General features: G+C 43.2%; 1 protein-coding gene across 1 annotated transcript in view; it reads right to left on the reverse strand.

The window, feature by feature from the left end:
* Positions 1-15,732: 15,732 nt before the first annotated feature.
* The window catches only part of PLPP4 (phospholipid phosphatase 4), a 491,600-nt gene continuing 490,494 nt past the window's right edge, over positions 15,733-16,838 (reverse strand). Inside the window, exon 8 of the mRNA XM_079900490.1 lies at positions 15,733-15,975. The gene's annotated coding sequence lies outside the window, so the exon portion shown is untranslated. The remainder of the gene's footprint in view (positions 15,976-16,838) is intronic.

Consider the following 16,838-nt stretch of genomic DNA (forward strand, 5'->3'; position numbering starts at 1 on the left):
CTATTCTGTTGGTAATAGAGAAAGCTCCAGGTGCAATGCTGTAACCTAATTTCAGGATATTATTAAAAGCATTTAATTCACATAATTGTGTTTGACTTGGAAAAAATGACTAAATCTTGGATTGAATTGACTGGGGCATAACTATTTCAGGGCTTGTTATTAAGAATTTAAACATTATTGGGCAATTTCTTTGGGCTGTTTGAAGTGTCTATTTTCACTTATAATAATAGATCTCCTTGTAAAACTTTCCACAGATAGCATTTTATACTTAACAGGGGGCTGGCCTGTTTTATTTGATATAATCACTTTAATGTCTCATCTCAGACGTTCTTCCATTATTTTCATTTTAAGTTTGGGGAAACCAGAAGCCTGAGGCTTAAACGAGCTGCCAAAGCTCATTGGTGGTGGGTGGCTCCTTCACTTGTCTTCAGGTTTAAAAGTCAAGTCTCCTTCCATTGTTGTCATGTGAATTCCAAGACTCCATCTTATCCTTGAATTAGTTTTTCCACTTGTCTTCAAGACATCTGAGGATTAAGCTATCTGCCTCCCAGAAACATGGTATGACTGGTTTTTGTTCAACAATCTCTAAAATTGAAGGAGGAGGGCTAGGAGTGTTTCCATTGGATATTGATAACTCTGTTCAAGTTGTGGTCTTTAACTAAGTCATGACGCATTATTATTCATTCCAACTGATTCTTGATATTACGGTGGGCCCCAATGTTAAGTCATAATTCTAAATTATTTTCTCTACTGTGAAGTCAATAACCCTTTTTTCCCCCTTCCTATTTGTATTCTTTTGGTATTGTTGTAGATCGGGGTTTCTCAAACTCAGCACTACTGACATGGAGGGAAATCTTTCTCTGTGGCGGGAGGGGAAGGCTTTCCTGAGCACTGTAGGATGTTTAGCAGAATCCCTGGTCTCTACCCACTAGACGCTAACAGTGTACCCTCCCCGCCCCCCACGCCCAGTTGTGACAACCAAAAATGTCTCTAGGCATTGCTGAATATCCGCTGGGACAAAGTCTTCCTTGGTTGAGAACCACTGCTGTCAGTGATATAGGCAATGAAAGTTAGTTAGAAGCACGTTTATCTATTGATCCTTGTATAATCAATAGAAATCAGTTGAGACAGTGTCCCAGAAGAGAGAAAACCAAAAATCTAGTTAATACAAACATAACCCTTGGGACCAGGTAATTAAAGATGTAATTAACTGGTTGTCTTACCAAAATCAATACAAATTGCAGTTTCATCCATCTTAGCTATAGACCACGTTTTCTTCTAGTGATGTTCCTGTTAGAGATCTTAGGACTAAGGATGGAGAAAACAAGCCAGGGATGGCATCTTTGGTTGCATAATAAATGTGTTTGACTCACATCAATCTGATTACTCTGCAAATTGGAACATTCTACCAATTTTCCTTTATAATTGGAAACACAACAATCATTTATGATTGGGAAAAAAGGAGGTAAGGCTCTGGGTAAAGAGGCATAAATAGGAAAGGAGAATAAAGCAATTCATTTCAATGCAAAGTGCTTCTTATTTGTCAGTGCCATCCAGCACAGGGCTGTGTTGCAGGTAAGGCAGTGAGTTCCCCATCACTGGAGGTGTGCAAACTGAGTTGTAGTGTGGGAAATGGGAAGAGATTAGGTCAGGCAGATCTTGATTTGAAAGCTCAGTGGCTTGGCTATGACTTCACTGAGCCTCAGTTTCCTGTCTGTAAAATGAGACTACCTAACATGAAAGGTTGTTTTGAGAATGAGAGATGCCATTTACAGAAGTCCTGACTTAGGCCAGATATTCAATAAAGGGCAGCTTTGTTTCTAATTTCTGTATAGGCCCATGCTTCTGCTAGAGGGTTGGGTGGCTTCACCTCTGGACTCCACCCTGACAGACACCCAGGAATCGTGGCTACGCAGGAACTGCTCCAAAATGGCTTTATCCATCACCATAAAGCAAACATTTTGCAGTACCCATTAGATGCATATTGTTATTAACTTTTCCCTGAAAGTATCCTTGACTATTTCATGGGTTGAGAAAAAGAACGAGCAAGAAGAGTAATGGTTAAGTGCTCCATTCACTGAATCCTGGTTTATGGCAGCAATAAAAACAGTGTGTTATCCAACCATAGCGTCCATTTTTTTTTTTTTTTTTTTTTTTTTTTTTTTTTTTTTGCGGTACGCGGGCCTCTCTGTGTCCTCTTCCGTTGCGGAGCACAGGCTCCGGACGCACAGGCTCAGCAGCCATGGCTCACGGGCCCAGCCACTCCGCAGCATGTAGGATCCTCTCGGACCGGGGCTCGAATCCATGTCCCCTGCATCGGCAGGCGGATTCTCAACCACTGCGCCACCAGGGAAGCCCCATAGCATCTATTTTTAAGTAAGTTTAGCTTAGCTTACACTATGCAGACCTGCATGGAAATGTGGACTTGAGCGTCTGGGAGCGTCTCGGGGTAGGTTATGCTGGCCTGGCTTCCTGGCATGAGATGCTCAGGTTGGGGGGCGGGGTGAGGGGGCAGGGGGGTGAAGAACCACAGGCAAGGAGAGAATGCCCTTCTCCTATTGCTGGAGAGCTTTCCCTCTGCACAACCCTCTAGAGCTGAGAAGGGCCACCAGACCCAGGACAAAAGAAACCAACATAACAGAGTCAACCACAATCTGGGTCTTACTTTGTCATTCATCAAAACGTTTACTATTTCAAACTCTGTTGGTTCCAAAGAGAATACTTGATCAGCAAGGCTCTTGAGTGCTGGAGCAGGGTGTAGGCTAGTGGTTTTCAATTACTTTCAAAGATATGGACCCGTCTCCATACATCGAACCTCCCAGAGGAGACTGACCTGTAAGACAAACGAAAGGGACGCCCTCTGGCTGAGGGACGGGTGGGGAACTGGAGCTTTGCAGTCTGTCCACCTCCTGCTGCACAGCTCCCCCTAGTGGCCTGGAGGCATCCCCTTGAGCCTCTAGGGCTCCTGCAATCCCGGTCGAAAACCAGCGGTCTCGGTCATTTCAAATCCCTTTCTTAAGAGCCTTTGGCTGCACTCCTTTGCACACAGTGGGCTTACAGGCCTTTCTGACGTCAGTCGGTAGTACAGTCGCTACACCAGCATTTACTGAAAAAGCACAGCAGCAAACAACTGTTCACTTGATGTTGCCATGATTTTAAGTGTCTGGGAAAATGCCGCCAGAAGTACAGAGTCTTGAGTGTGAATGACGGTTCTTCCATCTTTGGGAAGTGGAAGTTGGGGGCTGCTCTCATGGACACTCTGCTGAACTTGCTTAGATTCCAAAGTGTCTAGAACAGGGTCTAGCACGTGGTAGGTGCTCAACAGGCACTGGCTGAATAAGAAGGAGCCCAGGGCACTAGAAGTGTCCCAGCCTGATCATGCTCTCCATCACACTGCTAACATTTAATTCCAGTGTGAGAATTGCTGGATTTTGCTGACTAATTATTTCCCCCTCTCTTCTGGCTCCCATCTCCTGAGAAAATGAAGACAAAATATGAGATAAGATACATTTACATTTTTAATTTTCTTTTAGGAGAATAGCCTTTTTATTTTTTAAAACGCGATCATGGAGGCAAATGGCACAAGTAGATGCTGAAACCAATTAGCGGGATGACGTGAAGTAAGACCAAAACCATGTAGATTTAATTGAGGAAAGTTGCAATATAAAATCCAGCTGCCAGGCTTTAAAGTCGTAATTAATTCTAGGAGGAAGAGAAGGCTCATCAAATCACGCTGGCTGCATCTTCGGTAGAGTGTTTGCACAACCTCCTTTCTCATTTAACTCTCCCCTCCTTCAAGGTCCTCTCAGGTGTCTTCTGATCCGTGTTAAATATTCTTCTCCAAGTGATGACTTTACAACTCAGTGACTACAGGGAAGCTCTTTCCTCTGGAGAGGTTTTGGGCATTTTCTGTTTGAACAATGCCACATCTTAAGTTCTGCCCAAAGACATGAAATGTGGCAGCCGACGCAGTCACGCTACTAACTAGCATCCCAGGTCTATCTGAGGTCAGAAACAATGGTTTTGTTGGAAATGATTAAAACACAGTCAGTCAGGGTGCTAAAGATATCAAGCTTCCAGTCAGGACAGGCATTAACCCACCCACCTATGAGATACTTTACACTCGATAGACTCAATAACAGTGAAGGAAATCTGGAAGGAGACAGTAAGGATTCAAACAGAGTCTGAAAATTCTCCCCACAGCCCCCAAATCTCTCTCAACCCAGCCTCCCCAGTGCCTGAAATCTCCTCATCACAAATTCGTACTGTGGTTGATTTTGCCAGTTATCTTTTGAGAAAGGTAAACACTCTGAGACAGCATCTCTATTTCCCAGTGTGAGTCAGTTGATCAGATACATTTCCTCTCTGGCTGTAGAGGTACAGGCAAATGGGTAGGTCATTGAGTTTTGAGTGGTAGCTCATTGGCCAAGCCTTTGTTTACCCTTCTCATTATGACCTTCCAGCATGTGCTAAGTTGTACAACAAATAATATTATAACGGTATATTATAATATTATAATCTCTGCTATATTTCTGGGAAAGCCATTCTCTGCAGCCTCTCTTCTCTCTGGAAGGGCAGAGAAAGCAGAAACCTAATTCATGGGCCCCTTTCTCATGATCACCGTTCACAGAAAGCTCTGCATAGTGAAAAATGTCGAGTCATACATTCCTGACTAGGAACGGCAAAGAACCTATACTATAAGGAAACAAAGGAGCTGGAGTGCATACAGAGATGCCCATTTGGGGCGATAAACGGGTCTTAAGGTTGTATGCAATTCTTCTTGAGAGTATTAGGGGCAAATCAATTTTCATTTTAGAAATGTTATCCTCTTTCTTTAATGTGCGGTGGCTAACGATTTTAACTTTCGTTCTTCTTGCCCTTGAGCTTGTCAATGAAATAATGATCTTCCACGAAACATGTCCAAGTTCTGCCACCTGAAGAATTCTTTTGCAAAGTAAATCCTGATACTCTAATTGATCTGTTGTATCTGTTTTTGCTTTAATACATTGAAATATTTTACTCAGCAAGGAAGTGAGTAGGATAGATAATCTGATGTCTTTTTTCTTTTTTAATGTAAACCTTTCTCCAGGGAGCACACACAGTTAGGAAACATCGAGCACACACAGTTAGGAAACATCGAAACACTAAATTCTGTAGTGATGTCCCCTCTTTCAATCTTGATATTGGTGATTTGTATTTTCTCTCTTTGTTTTCTCAATCATTGAGGGTATGGACTGTGTCAAACTGTCCAAGCAAAACTACGTTTCCCAGGATTTCCTTCTCTACTTTTTTTCCGGGTCATGGTTGGGCCCAGGAGAAATTAACATGAGATTTGGAAGGCAGAAGGAAGCGGCGCCCAGTTCACAGGCAGACAGGCACTGTTCAGCTCCTGCTCGTTGTTGCTTCTCTGTAGGCTCACCTGATGTGTGGGGACAGCAGACAAGCCTGCAGGTCCTCCAGATCCTGCTGGATCTCCCCCTTCAGTTTCTTCAAATCCTGGTCCAAGTGCACCAGCGGGTCGGTCACTTGAGACACTGAAGGTGGATGCTTAGCGATGGTGAAGATGAATGTGGAGGTTCTAGTTTGCGCTGCTGCATTCCAGCTGGTCCTCCTTGCTTGTCCTGGTTTCTCCCACTTAATGTCCCCTTTTCATTCCTGACCAAGGCCCCTGTAGGCTTCCGTCACGGAAGCATTACTTCACATGGACTGTTTAACCAGCTCCCCCAGTTACATAAGGTCAAATTCCTACATCCCGTATTCTATATGGCTCATATGGGCTCAGATTCTCCGATCAACCCCCAACTGAGAAAATCAGTGTTGCTAAGGGATAATCAGTGTTACCAATTTCTTCAAAGAATTGACTATTGTCCTTGTTAATATTCTCTATTATTTATTTTCTATTTCTTCAATTGCTGCTCTTATCTTTATTTCTTTCCTCCTTTCTGTGTATTTGAGTTTAATTCACTCACACTTTTCTAGTCCCATAATGTGGAAACTTATGTTCAAAAAGAAGAAGATTTTAAATCAATCATCTGAGATTTAAAACCATACTTTTAAGTCAGTGCTTTACTGGAATCGTTGAATGTTTGATATGTCGTGTTTTTATTATCAACTTTCAGTGCAAATGTTTTCTTATTGCTTATGATTTCTTCTTTACCTGTACACCGTAAAGAGGTATGTTGTTTAATTTCCAGGTATTGGAAGATTGTCTAGATACCTAGATATTTCCGCATGTATCCTGTGTCCTGATGAGTTGACCCTTTCATCTCCGTAAAATGCTCCTCTTCTTCTCTGCTCGTAGCTCTTGCCTTGACATTTATTTTGACTGGTCTTAATATAGCCACAGCAGCTTTTCTGTGCTCATGCTTTGCATGATATGTCTTTTTCCATCCTTCATCTTTTGGCCTATCTGAATCTTTATATTTAAAGTGCATCTTTTTTTTTATACACTTGTTTTGCCATTGCATAGGAAGGAAAATCATAAAAATTACTAGATGACTTGTGAAGAAAGAAGGGTTTCTAAATGGTATTATGTCTGGATAATAATACCATTATTATCCAGACGTAAGCTAATCATACCAAATATTAGCTTTTACGAATTTAGGCAAGTGATTGATTAAAAATATAATCTCCCCATAATTGGGCAGTCGCTCAGCTCACCCAGACCTTTTGACAGCTGTTCCTAAAACAGTAGAAATATGAGACTGTCAGAGATAGTTTGGGTTGCTGGTGCTACGTCTTGCAATAATAACATCATTTGAATGAAATGAGATTATAACTGTTTGCTGCTAGCTCTGAACCAACACCATCATCTTGCAGCATCTCAGAGGATCTGCTGACAGTTTGATGAAGCTCACTGAAGCGCTTATCATGAGAATTGAGATGAAAAGACAAAGAAGGGAGAGCAAAGCAATTATTCCACTCTAAACAATAGATGTCTTGAAATTAAACAATCTTTAGTAGTTAAATGACCTTATGTACCTGCACTCTTTCCTATCCATCACCGATGTGTACTGTCTAACCTTTCAAATTGCTAGACTGAATTAAAACTTTTATCTACACAGTCAGAAAAATATGAAGATCAATATAATAGTCATTACTATGGTGATAATTATACTCTGTATTTATTCTTTTCTTTACTTCTCTTACTTTGTTACTGTGAAAAACTGTTTCCTGTTCCCCCTCACAGCTAAACTCCTCAGTTCAACCAGGCAAGTGACATCACTGAAGGCTGGGGGAAAATGAAAGAGAAATACAGCACAGAGAATAACTAGTCACCCAGCCTGCCTCTGCAGGGCATACCCAGGCTCCCGACCACCTGGGAGCTCCAGACATTCCCTGGATTGATGGAGATAAAAAGTTGTTTTTCACTTCCCTTTTTCAGCTGTGTCTAAGCCTCCTCTCCTGAGTCTTCATTTCCTGGACCAACCTCTTCTTAAAATGACTGGCAGTGGGAGCCTCAAGGTCTGCAGGGGTGCGGACGAATCCTCCAGCCTGCACAAGAGACCCGTGAAATAGTCCTATACCAGGCACACTCTGTTTCTAAGTTGTGCAGCCGCACATGATCCCACAGGTGGGACACCTCTTAACCCAGGTGAGGCAAGACTCAGCTAAATTCAGTCCAATTTCTTTTCAGTCTCTTCCATTAAGGTTTAAAAGATCTTGGGGTTCATTCTCTCCTAAAGTCTCCCAGTTTCAGTAGGTACCGTCATGCCCATTTTACAGATAAGAAAACAGAGGTTCTGAGAAGTTAAGGACTTGGTCAAGGCCATACCTCAATAAGCGCCAGAAATTTCCACCATTCCTACAAATCAGAATTCCTAAAATAAAAATCATCCCGACCTACCCCTCCAACCAGACAGGAACAGCTGGACTCGACCCTCACCTTGTCTTAGCACACGACTCACCCTTCAATCTCATCAAAATGAACGTTGACTCTTCTCTCCAAATTGCAGAGGGAGGCCTCAAATAAATTTCCAATCATCCTCTCAGTACACAGAAACTACATAAATTATATTTAATAGCATTAACCTACTTTGTAATGACTCTCCAAAGCAGAAACATATCCATGGAGACTAATTCTATTTGAATAGATTTTTAGAAAACACCACTAGATAAAAGAACAGACTCCAGTTTAGACAATACAGGAGAAGAAGAAAAAAAAAGAATAAACTATCCCCTAATGAAGGGGGTGAGGATGGGGAAATGGAGAAGAAATAGAGATTGGAAATGTTTACTGTGCATAATGCTGATTTTAGATTTGGACAGGATCACCAATGTAACTGTGTTATAAAACATCCCCCCAAACAAAACAGCCACGTTGACACAGCTGTATCACAGTGTCCTGCTTTGGATCAGGGACTGATTAGAAAGCAGAGGGTGAGATGGCTCAAGGGGCTGATTCAAGACACAAAGGATGAATGAGGTGAGTGCTGGGGGGCTTGTTTGGATTGTGTGCTAGTTTATTGCTTGTCCTTGTCCTGGGGCTGCTGGCCAGACAGTTGGCCAGCAGGACAAGAGGACGTACCTATATTTGATCTGGGTCCTTTCTAGTACTGAGTCAGGGCATGTAGCAGGTGCACAACGAATGCTTATCACGTGATTGCATTTCAAGCTCGGTAAAAGGGTACTTATTTCCCTTATCAGTTGTAACTAATATTCCTACCCTCTTCTTCATGGTATAAGTTATAATCAGTTAGAGTATTAATAGCAAAGGATGAGCACAGAGGGTAAATAAGCATGAACATGATGGGTAGAGGGTACAATAGATTTAATTTTCTTTAATTAATTATATGTGCTTATGGTATATATAATTCATTCTTTAGAGGGAGAAAAGGAAGAAGAGAGAGAGAATACGAATGAGAAAGAAAGTGAATTGCTAGGAGGGGCCAGTCTGGCCATTCCCCAGAGCGGTTTCCAGTAAGAAGGAGCTGGGCGGAGCGCTGCAGAGCTTCGGGGCTGGGGGTGTGGGGGGGTGACAGTGGGCACTGACAGTCTCTACACTCAAGAAGGTCAGACTGGCTCACCAGCTCTAAGGGGGATAAAACTACCAGCCCTGTGGGTGGGATGATGTTACGCCCCAACTCCATCCACGCAGAGCCAAAAGCAGGTCCAGGACACGGAGGTGATGGCCACTCAAGGTCATGCATGATCACTGGTCCATCCCATCACACCCTTCCCCAAGTGCAGGGACCCATCTACCTTCCAGCCCCACACACAGCTTGGCTCAATGTAGAAGCCCATAAACATTTGTTGAATGAACAGATGAGCAAGTGAATGAATGAACTGTTTGTTCTTACATCTGTGGTTAGTAGAAACTGCTCTTTTTACTTTAGGAACCATTCTCTCTTGTTGTTTCTTTGAATCGTTTCCTCTGTGTTTTGCGACGTTACAAGGCACAACCACCCTCACACCTTACATTCAAATCCAGCCTGAAATCCTTGGGCTGGGGAACAAACACAAAAACATTTTGAAAAACACTCCAACCCTAGGCCAGCTGAAGTCCACCCATCGTGGCATGGCAGGAATGTATGTGGGAGGGAATTGATGTTTATTTATGCATCTACAATGTAAGTGGTTTATAACCTGGTTTATCCTCAGGAGTTTCTGGCTCAACTCTATCTTTCACGATATGCTCAGCCACAGAAATTCCCCCTTCACTCACGGATATTTTGAACTCCTGCTCTGACCAGCTTTCTGGATTTGGCATCTTTATAGCCAGACAGCACTTCTAAAGGGCAACGGAAAGAACACAGTGGATCTTGACCAGCTGTCCTGCAGAGGAAGCTTTGATGAAACCAATCCAAGGGCATGCTGGGGCTGAGAAATTGTCTTTGGGACCAGAAGCCCATCTCCAGCCCTCTCTTGATAATGACATCTGGCGAGCGGTGAGAGTTGAGTTTATCCACTAGTGAGGCAGTGTAAAAGGTCAGCTGGCCAGCCTGAACCTATTAAATAAGCTAACGCATGTCACAGAACATCGGCTACATGCTAGAACTCTTCTAAATGCTTTGCACATAGTAATGTATTATCTCATTTAATCCTCAGGATCCAATGGGCTTGTTCCCACCATCACACTCATGTTACCTGGAAGACACTGGGACCGGGAACACTTGAGTCCATGTTCCTGTTCTATGGGTTGTAGGCAGTGGGGCCGGGAGGGGGACCGAGTTAGGTCACGGCAAGTTTGCATTGCTTCTCGTCAAAGGCTGTGTTGCCTTTCCAGCTACGACCTCTGGGCATGAGACTTCACCTCTGATATCCATTACTTCTGTTACATGGGGGATAATTCGACAATAATATCTACCTCACTAGGTTGTGATAAAGATGAAAATTAATCACATCTAGTCATGCTTGGCCCATAGTTTCTGTTTGAAAAATGGAGTCATTTTTATTAGGCTACATGTTGAAAATGGGATAAACATGAATTCCAACTTATATTAAGTTTAATTTGCTTTATATATAAATACAGGTTGGACTAACTAAAAACAGAAACCTGCTTATATTGATTTTCCTTTAAAATCATTTTTATAAAGTAAATGTCACAGGGCTATTTCTTATGACATGTAGTTCCCAAACAGCTTTGAGTTTCCAAAACTATTAGTTCCAACATGTCAATACATCTAGCCCACGGGCAGGGAAGGTTAGTACTAAACTTGGTAGTCAGGTCTCTCTGTGGGGCTCTTTGGATTTTTTGTACAAAAAAAATAAAATTTCCTTCCTCCTTCCACATAAGAGGCTATTCCATGTATTGATTGTCTAACGTGTCTCAGCAAAGCTCCTTTTCCCTGGTATTGGATGTGCTCCCCATGACAGCCTTGTGAGGAAGGCATTATTAATCCCATTTCATGGAGCGGAAGCCTGAGTCTCCATGTGGTTCCGTGACCTGCTCAAGGTCACACAACTAGTGAATGGTGGTGCTGGGGTCGCAGCTCCCTGCCCGCGCCCAAGTCTGTGATCCCTAAAATGTATCCTGTGCACTAGGCCAGGCTTTCTATAGCTTTGGGTTCTGAAAAATTGTAAAATCTTTGATGTTTAAGCCCCTTTTTGGACAAAAGATTTGGAAAATTAAAAATTACACACTTTCCTATCCTGTAACAGTAAATAGGTCAAACATGAACCATCGCTTCGTGATCCAATTTATCGTTATGAGCTGTCATCACCGTATCTCACCATATAGAGGTGGGGAGGACCCACTTCTATACACAATGCCTCAACTGCTATGATTTGGAATATTTTTGCCTCTATATTTACTTTATCATTTTTTGCTGGATTGTTGTAAACTACAGACAATATGAGGTATCACCCTTAAATATTTCAGTACATCCTTCTAAAAAATAAGGACCTTTTCCCATCTAACCATACCACCATAATTATAGCTGACAAAATGAATGTCATCCTACAGTCCATCTATATATTCAGATTTCCCCAGTCGTCCCAGAAATAGCTGGTCAAATTCTCTTTAGAAATTCTTACCCATGAGAGAAAATAGCTGATCTTGTCTGAAAACTGGCATTTGGAGGCATGCCCCCATGCAGGGTGTCAGAAGAGGTTCGATGACTCCAGTGAAAGCTCCTCGCTGAAACACAACAAAACCAAACCTCACGGCCAGATAGAAGATGCACCTACAATCAGGCAGCGTCATGTGTACAAGTTAAATTTAATATTTAGAACTCAGTGGTGGTTTTCCCGGGGCTTGTTACCTATTGTAGCTGATGCTGACGTGTCTAACCTCTCCCACTGCTGGAGGCATGACTCATCTTCCCCTCTGGTGGACACTCAAGGTCACAGTGAGGTGTCGACCAGGAAAGTGGACAGCCCCCTCCCAGCTCGGACTGCCCGCAGGGAGAAGTTCAAGGGCTGCCAATGTTGAATCTCAGCGCTCTAGGTAGGAGGTACAGATGCTGCAGAAACCTCATCTGTTCTTCCAGCAAAGTGACCAGCCATTGGGTTTCCCTGAGGTTGAGTGGACGTGGGACTTTTGAAACAGACCAGGACCCTGTGGGGCTCCTGGGCACAAAAGCCCTTCTGTGTCTCCCATTTCTTGATTACAGGAAATAGGCTTCATTCAGCTTCCGTGACCTTCCCCGAGCTCCAAAGGGCAGGTTCAAACAGTTGTTAATTAGGGAAGGGAGAGGAAGCAGAGACAGGGAGGAACAGTCAAGAAACAATAGTGCAGCCCTGGGGCAGGGTCCTGGTTCCCCCTCAAGGCATACACATCACAGTACCTTTGAGCTGTTTTACAGATACTGAAACCCCCTCCAGGTGGGAGAAGTTAACCGGATGCTGCCGACCTCGGTCTGGTTTCTCAGACCCCTTGGAACCGGAAGGTTTATCATGCTGACTCTCACTTACCTGACCACCAACCAATCAGAAGAATGTCCACGAGCTGATCACGCCCTTCTTGAACCATTACTACAAAACAACTCACTACTCCCTCCAGATCAGGACACACAGTTTTGAGAGCATTAGCCTGTTGTGGCCCCCTTTGCCTGGCAAAGCAATAAAGCTATTCTTTTCTACTTCACCCAAAACTCCTGTCTCAGATTTAATTCGATGTTGGGGTATAGAGGCCGGATTTGGCTTTAAAACTTTCAGTTTTAAAACTGGGACAAGTTGGCCACTCTACTCGTGAGGGCCCTCTGTCGGTCTCTTGTGGTGAAGCTCTTCCCTTTTACTTGGGCTGACACTTCCATCAACCAGCAGTATTTACTGAGCCCTCTTTCAAGTCTAGCAGAGTATTGGGGTGGGCTATACAAAGAAGGGCGATGGGAACTGACATTATTGACAACCCACTGTGTGGCCAGCACTTCACAAAACCAACCAGTTCACCCGGTTCACCCCAGGTGTTACCTCTAGGGAGAGGGGAGTGGGAGTGCTTCTCTCCTGGTCTCCAGCCAGTCTCCTGCCTGGACGTTAGAATCACTTGGGCAGCTTTTAAAACAATGATTCCAACATCTCATCCCCCAAGCGTAGGGTGAAGGCCTAAAAAATGCTTCTAGTTGATCTGGGATACTCTTTTCCATGGATCCCAGACCAGACCTATAGGATTCTCAATGCAAAACTCTAGGCAGCCAATCTAGCTGGCATGTACGAGAAACGTGATTTGCCCAACTGACATGCAAGATGACTCCCTTCGAACAGAACCAGTATGAGAGCAGCCTGGCCAGTGAGGCACAAGCTCACGGTGGGGCCCAGGCACTCTGAGCTGAGATGCCAGCTCTTTGCAGCCTGCCCAGACTCCTTCCCCCACCAGAGAAATGGGGAGCTCCTGGTCCAGCTGGCTCGTTATTGAGCCAACCCCAGGTGAGTTCCTGTGGTCATTCACAGACAAACCAGCTTGTCGCCCCACCCTGTCTTGTATGAAGAAGTGAAAGTCACGGGCTTCCCTGGTGGCGCAGTTGTTAAGAATCTGCCTGCCAATGCAGGGGACATGGGTTCGAGCCCTGGTCCGGGAAGATCCCACATGCCACGGAGCAACTAAGCCCACGCGCCACAACTACCGAGCCTGTGTGCCACAACTACTGAAGCCCATGTGCCTAGAGACCGTGCTCCACAACAAGAGACGCCACCATGATGAGAAGCCCGCGCACCGTAAGGAAGAGTAGACCCTGCTCGCCGCAACCAGAGAAAAGCCCATGCGCAGCAACGAAGACCCAACGCAGCCACAAAATAAAATAAATAAAATAAAATAAATTTTTTTAAAAAAGAAGTGAAATCACAGTGAGTGCCTATTACATAAACCCACACCCATGTCTTGAATAAAAGTTGGTAAAATATGACAGGGTCTCATGAGAACATAATCAATACGGTCAGAGAGACAATAAACAATGTAGGAGTAAAGAAGCACAACAGAGTCCTTAGGGCTGGGGTGGGTCTGGAAGGCTTCGTGGAGGAGGTGGTGTGGACAGGAGAAGACAGGTCCTGCTCAGAAGAGGATGGATTTCCCTATAATAACAAATTCATTTGGAGGAAAAAATAGGAGTGTTACTTCATTTTCAGACTTTCATTTTAAGGTCACTGACATTACCAGTGAATATAAAACAAAAATTAAGAACATAAACCCCTGAGTTGAGCTACCTATATCTAAGTCTGGGATTCTGGTTATGGAACTATGGGCAAGATACAAGCCTTGTCTATAAAACTGGAATAACAATAACAATAAAATCTGCTTAATACGATTGTGGTGATGGTGATCAGATAATGCACATGGTGTGTGCAGTACAGAGCCTGGGACATAATAGACTCCCAGTAAGTGCTGGTGATGATTACTGCTATCATTATTAATCAAGTGCTTAACAAGTTGCTATAATAACCTGGGTCCCATATCATCTCTCAAAATATTAACGAACATTCTCGGTGAAATCATTACTCACAGAAGATGGCTCTCCATTAGGGTGATGGGGACATAGCCGACACTGACATTCTCACCACGTTTTGAGAATCATCAGCTTAACTCTAGATCTATCTGATGTTTTAGTTTGCCAAGGGGAAGAATAAAATACCACAGATTGAGTGACCTAAACCAAAAAAATTTATCTTCTCATAGTTCTGGAGGCTGGAAATTTAAGATCAAGGTGTTGGCAGGTTTGATTTCTCCTGAGGCCTCTCTCTTTGACTTGTAGACAGCTGCCTTCTCACTGCGGTCTTTCCTGTGTGCGTGTGTGTCCATGTCTTAATCTCTTCTCATAAAAACACCAGTAGGATTAGAGCAGAGCCCACCGTAATGGTTTCATTTTAACTTAATTAACTCTTGAAAGACCCCATCTCCCAATACAATGACATGCTGAAATACTGGTGGTTAGGGCTTCAACAAATGAATAATCAGCCCATAATGGCTGAGTTCTGGTTTCCATTCTACTTCTATTGATACAGAGCAAAGGGAGGTTCCAGTGGCTTTTTAATTGCCTGATTGGGAGAAAATCTGGAATCCTTCAAGCGCACCTAACACATGGTGCCCGCTCAGCCTGGTGAGTCTGTCTGAAACACTCAGAGACACAAACCAGCAACAGTTTCCAGCATAAACAAAGCAGTCACTTCCAAAGTGCTTCTGAGAAGTGAAAATGAGTATTTAAATATGAATCATTTGTTGAACACAGCTGCTAATACGTACAGCCAATAGTTCTCATTAATGGATGGGCTGAGAAACGAAGTTATAGCCAGTCTTGCATAATGAAATATGTGTACTCTCTATAATTACTAATGATTTAGAACAGATCATTCCCTTGCTTAGTAAATGGTATTTTCATATTTTTATCTTAAATAAAATAAAATCATGTTAATGATATTCAACCAAAAGGAAAGGCAAAATAAAGTGGGCTTTTTTTTTAAGTTTTGGGTGCACATGTGTGTTTTTAACATGCTTTCTCAACTTTTATATTGCTGACAACCTGCGAAATTTTATAATATATTGTTGGCTTGTGGTGTTCAAATGTAGAAGAGCCATCCCAAATTATTGAGTTACTAAAATTTGGTCTTGCAGGCTCTTTTAGAGGTTTTTTTTTTTTAAGGTAATTGGATCTTCAAAATGTTTAATTTACATGGCTGTTTTCTCCAACGCAGCACAAAAAAGAAAATGAAATTCATTAAAAAAATTTTTCTACCCTAATAGCCTGGAGTATTCATTTTATCTTCACCAACACACACGTACACACACAGACACAGACACACACACACACACAGACAGCTCCTCTTAAAAAGTAATTATGAGCTTAGCAAGTCTAGAAAGTGAGGTTTGATTCCAGGGTTATTTTGCAGATTCTCTTATGTTCTTTTGCTGGCTTGAAAATGTTGCCCCAGTGAGGACCAAATGGTGCACGTTAGGCCTTTGGGTATCCTGATTTACTTATGAAAAGTATTCACCATTGATTATTTTACTCTTTTATCCAATTTTCCTTTTTGGGAAGATCTCTGATGTGGATTTTAAGTGTACCATTAACCAGAATCTAATTTATGGCCAGCCGTGAAGATTGGTATCTGCAAAAAAAAAAAAAAAGCTTTGTGATACAGGCTTAATTTACATGGCTTTATTGAGTTATAAAGTATAGATTAGACCTTAAAGCATAAATCTCCCCAGTGATGGGAGGGCCATAAAGAATTGCTGTGCTCATAAAAGTAATGCTATTCCCTTTGTCTCATTTATATTATGTAAATCATTTTATGCTATCGCACCACTGAATACACACACACTAAAATGTTGTTGGGATATTTAATCAGTAACTCCCTATTTTATTTGACTAACGTAACTCTAGTCTGACTTGCACTAGAGAGGCAGAGGAGTGTGGGAGCAGCCGTGTGGTGCTGGGCTCTGGGGCTGAGCCATGCGAGGCGGATGCTTTGACACTGCAACACTGCTGGTGACCTTTCAGGAGCTTCAGCTTCCACGAACTTGCTGACTTTTAATGAGTCTGCAGTTGCCCTCTCAAGTCACCAGAAGGATGCAGTCTATCGATCGGCCACCTTCATAAAGGTCACTTGTCATGGAGGAGACTGTGTAGGGATGTGTAAGTGAAAGGTGGGGTTTCCCAGGGGCAGTTCAGGACCAATTATCAGTGTCTGGCACATTCAGTCATGTTGGCTGTTATCATCCTTAACACTGTGATGTTTACAAGGGCACAGCTCTATGGACAAATCATGACAGGGAAACGTGGAGAGCTGCGGGCATGAAAGCCGCGGGATCCCCCAGCAGGCATCTCAGCAGTTCCCTCTAGCTGGGTCCTGCGTGGAGCCTGTGCAGTGTTTCAGTGGGGCCCCACAGAGCATCATTTATCAAGGCCAAGGCTGCAGACCTGCTTCTCCCTGCTGTGATGCTGGCTCCCCGCAGCTGCCTCCGGAGTCTC

This window comes from Stenella coeruleoalba (assembly GCF_951394435.1).
Source record: "Stenella coeruleoalba genome assembly, chromosome: 16".
In the NCBI taxonomy this organism is placed as follows: Eukaryota; Metazoa; Chordata; class Mammalia; order Artiodactyla; family Delphinidae; genus Stenella; species Stenella coeruleoalba.